We start from the raw sequence: 12,004 nt of genomic DNA on the forward strand, positions 1-12,004 counted from the left end.
TTATGTGTTCAAAGATGCTCTTTTTTTGTCACTTGGTTGTAACGGGGGGTTATTTGAGTTACTGTTTGCCATGAACCAGTCTGGCCATCTTCCTCTGAACTCTCCCATGAAGAACTTGCTGTAAAATTCCAGCAGATCAGCAGTTTCGGAAATTCTCAGCCCTGACTGTCTAGTACTAACAACAATATCACATTCAAAGTCACTTAAATCACCTTCACTTTCTGATGATTGGTTTGAACCTAATAAAGCCTTACTGTAAAAAAAAGTATCCAAGCTGATTGTAAAAATAAATTATTGTTGAGTTAAAGCAACTCAATTCATTTAATATATTTAACACTTACTTCAAACAACTCAAGTCAAGCTAAATAAAATAGCATTGGAAGCAATTAAGAATTTCTCATCTTTATTCATTTAAACAATGATCTGATACACTTGTTAAAACCATGTAAACGAACTGGCTTAAAAGACCAAATACAGTTGAAGTCAGAATTATTAGCCCCCTGAATTATTAGCCCCCCCCCCCCCTGTTTATTTTTTCCTGTTTAACAAAGAGAAGATTTCTTCAACACATTTCTAAACAAAACAGTTTTAATAACTCATTTCTAATAACTGATTTATTTTATCTTTGCCATGATGACAGTACATAATATTTTACTAGACATTTTTCAAGATACTTCTATACAGCTTAAAGTGACATTTAAAGCTTAACTAGGTTAATTAGGTTAACTAGGCAGGTTAGGGTAATTAGGCAAGTTATTGTATAACAATGGTTTGTTTTGTAGACTATTGAAAAAATATAGCTTAAAGGGGCTAATAATTATAACATTAAAATGTTTTTTAGCCTAAATAAAAGAAATAAGACTTTCTCCAGAAGAAAAAATATTATCAGACATACTGTGAAAATTTCTTTCCTCTGTTAAACATAATTTGGGAAATAATTTTAAAAGAACAAAAAATGTAAAGGAGGGCTAATAATTCTGACTTCAACTATATGTATTACTCGAGTAAATTAAGTGCTTCAATCATCCAGACAGAAGAAGCACACACACATGCATGTTAATGTAACCAACAGTGAGACTTCCGCTGCATTAATGATTGCAGTTATACTTTTAAATAAAGCAGTATAGTCATAACTGTAACCTCTGTAGAGCCATCCTCAACCTTTACCCACAGGTTCTACACTGCAGCACAATGATCACCTCCCCAAAAAAAACTGATAAAAAGAAACCCATAACAGAATATTTAACACCAACATGTCACACTTATATTAATCTGGTGATTAATAATGAAAATCAGGCTGACGTCAGAACCCAACATAAGGCCAGCGTCAATGTCCTTGACAAAAATCAACCTAAAAATCAACAAAATATCAACGTCTAATCATGTTACACCTTAACGTTGTGTGGACGTTACCCCTATGACATCTATCAGACTTAGGATTTTGGTCACTTTCCAACATAACCTAATCTCAACCAAATATCAATGTAATTTGACATCGTTATTGGACGTCAAAATAACGTTGTCCTTAGACGCTGGCTAGACATTGAATTTTGGTCACCTGATGTCATGACCCAAATCTAACCTAATATTAACGTCTTATGATGTTGTGTGCCTGCTGGGTAGAAACCAACTTGACATAATGGTACTCATTCAGTTCAACTCATGAGTATGAAATTCATATGCAAATAGCACAAATTACTAGAGCAATTTTTTTTGGATTAAGTAAAGTCAACTAAAAAGTACTAGTTAGAACACTGGTCAAGTTTTACAGTATGGCATTTTCTGTTTAATTAAGCATTTGCAAATAGTACAAATTACTAGAACTAAAATATTATTTACCATTAAGTAAAGTCAACTAAAAAGTATTACTTAGAAAACTGATCAGGTTTTACAGTATGGTATATTCTGTTTAAATTAAGAAAGCAAACACAATTTACAACAAGATTTATTTCTAAATTACACATCGAGAACAGACTTCAAAACAAAATGACTGATTCTAGCAATATCATAGGTGGGATGTGTGAGAATCACTAGTCAACACAACTCTCAACAAACAATATTCTAACAAATAGCACACAAACAAATAGTCCAAAATGTGTAAATTGCAGAAGTGAAATTCCATCAAAGTAATGTCACTGCCAGACCTCCCATACATGTAGAAGTTCCTCTTTTTCTAATAAAAATGCTATTAAGGTTTAGCTTAATATTGAATTACTAGCAGAGTAAAATAAAAGTGACGGTGTGGGTTATTCATATATATTCATCGTCTTAATTTGTAATATTACAAAACGGTGAAACTAATGACTAATATGTTAATCCTGATTTGTGCCTACTACACAACATAATGTCATATATTACAGCGAGGGTTTATGGCTATTATTTTTAGCATTTGCTAGAACTATTTATATTTTTCATTAAATGTGTCATTAAAACTTCTTCACTCACACTTCTTTCTTCTTTACAAAGTCATTTATTGTAAAATTATACAGATTGAGTATCATAACTCAAAACATTAGAAAAAGAACAGAGTTTTACTCATGATTTCAATAGAGAAAACCAGTTTTGGACTTTCTTGCTAACTGTTGGCATTAGCTAGCCTGAAAACAGTGGCTTGGTGACAAACTATTTGCAAAAACAACAGAACACATCCAGTAAAAACAACATTTTACTTACTAAAGTAATAAACAATGAATCAATTTCATTGTCAGAACCACCTCTGAAAAGGCCAAGTGATAGTTTTATCAATTGATCTTCCTGTTGAACTCAATATATGAACACCACCACCTTGTGGAAGCCCATGGACTTTACGTTTCTATGCCATAGGGACATAACATCTGTTTTGCTATTGGCAGTGTTGTGAAAGCCGTATTTAAGAGATTAAACAATAACTCAACCCATTTTTTGTGCATGCTATAAAATCTATGACAGTGAATGCACACCATACGAGCACACTTTGGATTTCTTTGCTGATGCATAGACAGCCTGCAAAGTGTCGGCTCATGTTGCAGCAAGCTCTCAGCTGATGATGCCCTGGTGATGCAGTTCCTGGATACCGAGTTTATAAAGAACGATGTCTTCAAATGTGGAGACGGATCAATAGACAGCCCATTAAGTCATAACTCATGTGATTTTCAATGCACCATCAGACCAAGACACAAAGTCGGAGCAGAGTAGACGGAGTCAGGTCAGGCCGCTCTCGGGTAACTTTCCTTGCATATTCAAGGTTGGCACACGGGATGGGAGTTACCATCATGGCCACATATTCCAGAGCAAGCATGCTCCCTAGATAAAGGCTTCTCACATACAATACACTAAAAAAATGATGAATTGTATTTTCCTAAATTTTCAGTAATTAAGTAATGTTCAGCTTCATTTGTTTGTTTATATTCAGCCCATATAAATTGTTTGAAACCATTTACCTTAAAAAATTTAATTAATCCAATGATTTTTTTTCAGTGTACCTCTCATTGTAGGCTGATGATGATTATTACTTTTTTCTTGTTGCAATTAATTGTTGATATTTTTAATCATAGCATCAATATTATCATAATATTGACATTTAGCTACACATCTATGATGCAAATCTCCTGTTGCACCACATCTAAAAGGTGCCCTACTGGATTGAGATCAGGTGACCGTGGATGCCATTTGAGCATAGTGAACTCAATATTGTGTTCAAGAAACCAGTTTGAGATCATTTGAGTTTTATGACATGGCAAGTTATCCTGTAGTAATCACAAGATGGGTACACTGCTGTCACAAGGAGATGGACATGGCAACATCGATACTTGACTATGCAACCATTCAACCAGCCAAGCCTGTTCTTAGCTGACTGCTGTGGATTTCTGCTTCTGTAGCTCATCTGCTTCAAAGTTTGATTTGTTGTGTGTTCAAAGATGCTTTTCTTTATACCTTGGTTGTAACGGGTGGTTAAGCTACTGTTTGCCATGAACCAGTCTGGCCATCTTCCTCTGAACTCTCCCATGAAGAACTTGCTGTAAAATTCCAGCAGATCAGCAGTTTCGGAAATTCTCAGCCCTGACTGTCTAGTACTAACAACAATATCACATTCAAAGTCACTTAAATCACCTTTGTTCCACTTTCTGATGCTTGGTTTGAACTTCAGACAATCTCTGTCTGCATATCTAAATGCTGCCATGCAATTGGCTGACCAGATATTTTGCAGTTTACGAGTGCATAAAGCCTTACTGTAAAAAAAAGTATTCAAACTGATTGTGAAAATAAATTATTGTTGAGTTTCAGCAACTCAATTCATGTGTAGTAATAAATACAATGATTATTTTTCAGTGTAACACTCATTGTAGGCTTATGATGATTATTACTTTTTCTTTTTGCAATTAATTGCTGATATTTTAATCATGGTATACAGTATTATCATAATATTGACATTCAGCTGCAAAAAAGGTTAACATGTTCTTTATGTTAATGTTCAGGGCGGTTCATTCCGCTTTGGTGACCACTGATTAATAAAGGGAATAAACTAAAAGAACTCTAAAAGAAAATGAACAAAGGAATGAATGAATTAATTAATTAACTAATTAATGTTAATGTTCAGAGTAAACAAAAATTTCATCCGAATTAAATTGCAAAAGTATTATAATGTACATTAATTAACACTTTATAATGTCGCATTTAGGGCTTCATGATATTGCAAAAAAAAAACAGACATGGCGATATTTTGTTTATCTGCATTTTAAATTGTGATATGAATATAATTTCAGGAGATAACTTAAGTAACTCTTTTTGGAAATAATTCACCAATTACAATACATAAAACATACAAAATTACCCCCAAAATACATAAAATCAACAAACTAAAGCACGGATGAATACAATAGAACGATGATCAAAATAAAATAAACAGTGCTTTATGTTTTTCTATGGAGTTTAACAGTATTGAGGTAAAGAAATTCAATAATCAAATGTAATATAACACAGCATGTAGTCTTTGTATAAATAAATAAACACAATCATTCTTTGTTAAAGTGGAAAACTTTTTAATTCCTTATGGCCAAATGGTTTAAATACACATGAAACCTCAGTCACAAGCCTTGAAAACTTTATCATCCAAATAAAAATAAAAATCTTTCACACTATTATATTAGGGTTAAACTTTGAAATCAAATCATGTGCTCTGAACTAGGCATGGGAAAATAACTGTTTTTAAGGTATACTGCGGTTTGGAAAAGTCAAGGTTTATGTAAGATTTTTTTTTATGTTATATTTTTTGTTTTTAGGACAACAGTATCTCCAGCAGATAATATATCCAAAGATGCCATTTAAATTGTAATGAAATCTGTGTTTTCGAAACTAATGAAGACAGCAGAAGTCAATGATTCATTTGAATTATTAAGCTGGACAGGTTTACTGTTTCAAAATATTTTCAAAATAAAATACATTGTGTTCTAAGAGGAAAATAGTAGTTATTTTTTACTCAGATATTTAAAATGAATATATTTTACAGCAGTTTTAGAGCAATCACAATACAGTGAAACCGTGATATTTTTATGCAAGGTTATCATCCCGTCAGAATCTTATACTGGCCCATGCCTATCCTGAACTGTAGTTCCTGCTTATTTATAACCCCAACTTGACATTGAAGATCCTACAATGTGACTATTGCAGATTCGCACATTGCGATATCGATACTGAAATGTTATATTGTGCAGCCCTAGTCCCATTATTAAATGTCAATGGATTAAAATTAACAGTGAGTAAAATGTTAATTTAATATTATTTTTAAGATACAATTAAACTTTATTCAGCTAAATTTAATAAAATAATTTGTAATCAGTTTGTGACTACATTTTGAATGCATTACTAAGCATAAACTAAGAAACTGACGTCATCTAAGAATTATAAAAGCTTGTGTAGTTTTCATGCAATTAATTAAATTAACTAATGTTAACTACTGCTATAAATAGTCAAATATTCCATTAATATTTAATCATGCAGTAGGTCAGACTAACATGTTTGAAATATTAATGTTTAAACTATTAAGCCAACCAATTAATTCACCAAGAATCTGTCGCTGTTATTAACAATACTGCAAAAACAATATTAATATTACTAAAAGACACTCTAAAATCATTCATTAATTCATTAATTTTCCTTCGGCTAAGTGCCTTATTTATCAGAGGTCACCACAGTGGAATGAACCGCCAACTCTAACAGTTTAAATATAAATAATTTTTCCATTCATTTTCCCTTTCATTCATTTTCCTTTGGCTTAGTCTCTTATTTCAGAGGTCGCCACAGCGGAATGAACCACCAACTATTGTGGCATATGTTTTTACACAGCGGATGCCCTTCCCAGTACTGGGAAACACACATACACTCATATACTTTGGTCAATTGACCAATTTAGTTTATTCAATTGACCAATAGCGCATGTCTTCGGACTGTGGGGGAAACCGGAGCACCCACAGGAACAAGGGGAGAACATGCAAACTGCAGACAGAAATGCCGACTGACCTAGTCGGGACTCAAACCAGTGACTTTCTTTGCTGTGAGGCGATAGTGCTAACCACTGAGCCGCCCTATAATAAATAATTATTCAATGTATTTTGTCAGTATTGGACAAGTTCATTATCCTGATATATTACATTATTAAATATTAACATATGCCTATACTATTGTCATTCTGTGATATCTCAGCCACGTGCTTCATCTGCTAAAAGACTGTCTGAGAGCCTCTTTGTGCCTTCTGGTAATCCAAAGGCACAATAGGGTCATTGGGCATGAGTTCTGAGACACAAAGTCATAAGGAGAAAAGGGGGAGTGCCGAGAGCTGTATTTCAGAAAAGAGTCAGGACAGCACCAACTAAGGGGTAAATTTAGAGCCTCTCATTGAGGATAATTAGTTTCAGAAGACCGGAATTTCCAGCTATCTGAAGGCCTCTGGGGTGTGCGAGAGCCTGGGAGGAGGGTGGGGGGGTTTGTAATGGGAGGGTACCAGAACCAGAACATTTCTGGATGAACCGAGCTGACTAATATCTCAAACTCCCAAAGCAGGAGAACACAAGTATACTCCCTGACCCCAGCACCTCCCAATGGCCAAAATGCTGAGAGCACTACAGGCAAACAGATACTTCAATGTGCACGTCCCAAAAGGGAGCTTTGTATCCCAAAAAAAATGTAAACATCTGGCAAACATTTGGACAGTTAGACAATTGGTGAGAAATCAAGTCACAAATAAAGTAAACAAATTTCAAAACAACATCACTCCAAATGAGTTTACATGCACAAGCAGATGGATTTGATACTTTGAAACAATATGAACTTATATACTAATTGCAACACACTATAAGAGGCACTTTCTTGGAATAGTATTTCATATATATATATATATATATATATATATATATATATATATATATATATATATATATATATATATATATATATATATATATATATATATAAAATATTGTCCCCTATGTAAAGACACCAAAATGTCCTTGACACATAAGATTTAACACAAAATAAATCTGTAAATAATTCACTGCATGTGACAATACAATAGACAAGCTGCTAATATTACATGGTTTTGGCTGGTTAATGTTAAAATTGAGGTAAAGTTGGTTTTATATTTGCACATTCATTCATTTCAACCATCCCTATATTGTTTACCTATGGAGCCAGATCAGTCTCAAAAAATAATACATATGCATTCATAAAATTCAGAAACGCACAGCACAATTCATAAATACACAACTCCAATTCGGAAATTCAAAACACAATTGAATGTGATCAACATTCTGTGATCAGAATGTTGTGTTTGAATTGAATCCCACTAAATTTTGCCACTTTAATTATGTAATGTATTTATGATCTAATTCACTTTAAGATGCAGATATTTTGCCACTTATGCAGCACAATAATGCAATATGCTATGAATTGTGCTGTGCATTTCTGAATTTTATGAATGCATATGCATTCCTTTTTGAGACTGATCTGGCTCCATATTCACCATGCTACTTTTTTACATGCGGTCTGAAATCGAATCAACATGACTTCAAAACAACATTAGCGCTATTTAATATTGAAATAAACTTGGTTTTATATTCGCACATTAGTTCAGTGACAGCTTGTGACAGGCTCTCTATACTGTTTACCATAGTACTTTGAATATTTGGTCTGAAATGAAAAGCAAGTATGACTTAAAAACAACATTAGCACTATTTGACTGACTGTAAACAATGTATTTTGATTGTCATTTGCTGCGAATACAACATGTTTTTTTGCTGGTCAATGTTAAAACTGAGGTAAAGCTGGTTTTATATTCGCATATTCGTTCATTTTAACAGTCCCTATATTATTTACCACACTACTTTTCAGTATTCAGTCTGAAATCGAATCGAAGTATGACTTCAAAACAACATTAGCACTATTTAATATTGAGGTAAACTTTTTATACTCACACATTCATTCAGTGACAACTTGTGACAGGCTTTCTATATTGTTTACCATAGTACTTGAAATATTCAGTCTAAAATGACATGTAACTATGACCTAAAAACAACATTAGCACTATTTATTTGACTGTGAACAATGTATTTCGATAGTCATTGGCAGCTAATACAATTTCCCTATTTAAAATTTGCAAAGCATACTTTTATGAGATTATATTATCAAGCAGAAATTCCAAATGTATGAATATAAAATCAATTATTAATATAAAAAGCCACATAAAAGACATATTATACATTAAAGGGCATATTACCAACTCCCAGTGGCATTTTTGTCCCAAGCCTCAAGTCATTTTTAACCTTGGTCACAAGTACTGATAATAATAACACAAAGACAAAGCAGTTTTAAATTTACAGCCTACATCAACATGAGAGAGCTGGATGGAAACACTGATGTCCCAACACTGAAGACTTGATAACTGATTGTTCACACTCATGTGAAGCCTTACTGTGTCTTAACCAGCAATGTCAGCCTAAGACAAGAGATTCTCACACTGAAGCAGTCATTACGGTCACATGCCCACAATCATGCTGGAACAACTCAGCGCACAGTTATGAGAGAAAGGGGCACAACAGAGCAGTGGGTCAAGCTGTCCCGGGGGCTATACAGATCAGGACTGGCAAATGAGATCACAATGATGGAAGCATATGTTTGTTTGAAGGGAATATCAACCATGTATAGTGAATGAAGTAAACAGCGCTTGCACATACAAACACATGAGAAAGAACCAAACAAGTGCACAAGAACGGTGATGTCTTAGGTAACGTTAAATGCACATGAGAACTAAAAGTAACAAGTTGTATCGACACTTACCTTCGTCGTACTCTCCATGATCTTCAGGTTTAAAGGTTAACGTGAGGTGAGTTTTATTTCAATGAAACAATTCCTGTTATTATCCGAATCCTCGTCTTGCGTCCTAATGAAACGAAGTGACTTTATCCTCTTTGCCAAAGACGAAATCTCCTAAAAGCGCATTGTTTTGAAGCCCTGGACGAGCTTTCTTTTGCCTAACATAAGGTTTCACTGTTTTCACTGTGTGGGGAATTCCTTGCGCTCACATTTTCCCTCGAAAGCGATTGGTCCAGCGCTCGGCATCTGCACCGCAAGCGACAACGCGTCAAACTGAAAACGCTCCCATGCAATCAGTGGAGCGACGCGTCTTTCTGCGTTGTAAATGGGAAGAGTGACGTCGGCGTCTTGTCGACCAATCAAACGACTTTATTTATGTATTATAAGTTTCATATTAGTAAAGCTTTTGGCCCCTCGTGGATATGTTATCTTATACTGAATTTCTTAAATTTACCAGAGAGAATTCGCTATTGTTTTGGATGCAATTCCAAAGGGTGTGGTTTTGCTTTAAAAATGTATTTCAGAAGGGATTAGCAAAGGAAATCCTCGTGAAAACATTTAATTAAAATGTTGATGTTTTAAAGCAACAGTGTAACAATAATTATAAGGAATGCTTTCTTTTTTTTGTCTCTACCTAAAGCAAGATTTTTGGCTTTCATTATTTGGTAATTGGGTTAAAGCTTGGAAGTTGACAAATAAGCTTTGCATAAATAACAAAATTAAAAATTTATGTGTCATACAAAATACTCCATAGAATTTATCCAGCTAAACATGTTTTGGAAATGTGTGAATATTGTGGTCAAGAAAAAGAAACAATTTTGCATATTTTTTTCATTGTATTCAATTCAATTCATCTGTATTTCTATGGCGGCAAGCCACACTCAATAATATTTTGGAAAGAGTTGTAATTGTTTAACAAAAAAACAAATATATTTGATGTACTGTTTTACTCTGATAACGAGAACTTGAACTGTAAAGGACAACATATTTTTTATTTGTTTATGTTGTTAGGAAAATACCAAAGTGGGCTCAATGTAAACCAAACTTTTCCCATTTGTGAATGACTTCAATTTATATGTAAATCTTTTAGAAAAATCACAAAGCACTGAAAACATGTAATGCTCTCTCTCTCTCTCTCTCTCTCTCTCTCTCTCTCTCTCTCTCTCTCTCTCTCTCTCTCTCTCTCTCTCTCTCTCTCTCTCTCTCTATATATATATATATATATATATATATATATATATATATATATTATCTTTCAGAAAACTATGAGAAGTGTAATACCTCTTGTTCTTGTGGCACTGGGTTAATAAGAAAAAAAAGTATGGCTTTTGGCTGGCGGAAGTTAGGTATAAAGTGAGAGACATCTCTTGTCGTTCCATTCATTAACACTTTAACAGCATCTTACTTTTAGAAAATCTATTCAAGAGTTTTATTCCACGTGTATTACTGTTAATATTAACAAACTGGGTTACAATAGGCTACTAATGACTGTAAAATCACCCCGTTTGTTATAGGACGAGCTTGGGTAAATATCAAATGTCCTTGCTTTGCAGGTGAGTGTGCGTTAACATAACATCAAATAAATGTAGACAGCCCCTTAATCGTTTTGCGTGTACAGTCTGTGGTGTCAAAATTCAGATGAGCCCTTAATGTCTCTGGCTGCCCCTCCCATTATCGGAAAGCCTGTTTGTGGAATTCAATGGTAATAGTGTTGTTTGTGGTCAGGGGAATTATTTATACATTCTTTGATATATTGTCCTCAGACTTTGAAAAGGTCTGGTTACACCTCTCTGGAAATGCTAGCCAGTATTCCCCCATTTAATTTTTTTTTAATTTCCAAAAGAAACACTTTTCATGCCCTACTGCTTCTTACAAAAATGATTAACTAACTATAATAGTAATTTACTGTTAAACTTACTTTATTTAACGATAACTAAATACCATATCTTCTCAGAATACTAATTGTAGAAAAATATTGTTAATATGAATACTCGTTGAAGCACTTTTCAAGCACTTTCCAGGTGCATTTTCAAACTTTTCAAGAACTTAACAAGTGTGGCAAATTACATATTTACATACATATACTGTATATGTATAAGCATTAATCTCCATGCACATTCCTTCTCCCACTGTTTTATCAAAGGGCGAAGATAAAAAAAAAAAAGTCTGTTAGGCTACCTAATTGTAACATTTATTCATTCATTCATTTTTTTTCGGCTTAGTCCCTTTATTAATCAGGGGTCACCACAGCGGAATGAACCACCAACTTATCCAGCATATGTTTTACACAGTGGATGCCCTTCCAGCTGCAACCCATCACTGGGAAACACCCATACACTCATTTAAAGTTTTCTCACAGCATGGTCACAGTGATGCATAAAAGGTCATATGGATTACCGCTGGATATTATAGAAAAGTGACAAAACTGTTGCAATCATATAAGCTTTACCCCCACAGAACATTACGTTAGATGTTCTCAACCCAATGTTTTTGAAAACATTTTCATGTATTTGTTTATATATACTTCATCTTTCATAAGAAGGTTGTCTAGGTTAAAACGTTGTAAACCAAAAACATTCCTTCCCATACCGGGAGTCGAACCCGGGCCGCCTGGGTGAAAACCAGGAATCCTAACCGCTAGACCATATGGGACGATACTGCA

General features: G+C 34.0%; 1 protein-coding gene and 1 non-coding gene across 2 annotated transcripts in view; both read right to left on the reverse strand.

Annotated features, from left to right (window-relative positions):
• Positions 1-9,607, reverse strand: part of elf1 (E74-like ETS transcription factor 1) — a 103,510-nt gene extending 93,903 nt beyond the window's left edge. Inside the window, 1 exon segment of the mRNA XM_056471834.1 lies at positions 9,307-9,607. The gene's annotated coding sequence lies outside the window, so the exon portion shown is untranslated.
• A 2,315-nt stretch (positions 9,608-11,922) lies between these two features.
• Positions 11,923-11,994, reverse strand: trnae-uuc (transfer RNA glutamic acid (anticodon UUC)). Its single transcript has one exon. It is a non-coding gene; the product is annotated as a tRNA-Glu (tRNA).
• Between the last annotated feature and the right edge of the window lie 10 nt (positions 11,995-12,004).

This window comes from Danio aesculapii, chromosome 14 (genome assembly GCF_903798145.1).
Source record: "Danio aesculapii chromosome 14, fDanAes4.1, whole genome shotgun sequence".
In the NCBI taxonomy this organism is placed as follows: domain Eukaryota; kingdom Metazoa; phylum Chordata; class Actinopteri; order Cypriniformes; family Danionidae; genus Danio; species Danio aesculapii.